The sequence below is a fragment of the Gekko japonicus genome, unplaced genomic scaffold, assembly GCF_001447785.1.
Source record: "Gekko japonicus isolate JY-2015 unplaced genomic scaffold, Gekko_japonicus_V1.1 scaffold846, whole genome shotgun sequence".
Classification (NCBI taxonomy): Eukaryota; Metazoa; Chordata; class Lepidosauria; order Squamata; family Gekkonidae; genus Gekko; species Gekko japonicus.
The window spans coordinates 127,952-128,209 of record NW_015164696.1 but is presented as its reverse complement, the minus strand read 5'-3'; positions in this window follow the sequence as shown (position 1 = coordinate 128,209).

Genomic DNA, 258 nt, shown 5'->3' with positions numbered 1-258 from the left:
TTCTTTTCTTTCCTTTTCGCCCAGTGTTGCTGGAGGGGGTTTTCTGGGTGGGTGGGTGGGTGGGAGGGACCGCGCCTCCGTTCGCTTATTGCCGGGGCGGTAGAAGGAGAAGGTAAAAATAAATTAGCAGTGGTGACCAACTTAGTAATAGAGAGGAGATAGCTGTTGCCAGCTCATAACAGGTTTAGGTTCAAATTTTCAATGGCCACAAGAATGGATGGGTGGTCTTGGGGAGGGAGGGGGGGAGGGGGGGGCGGG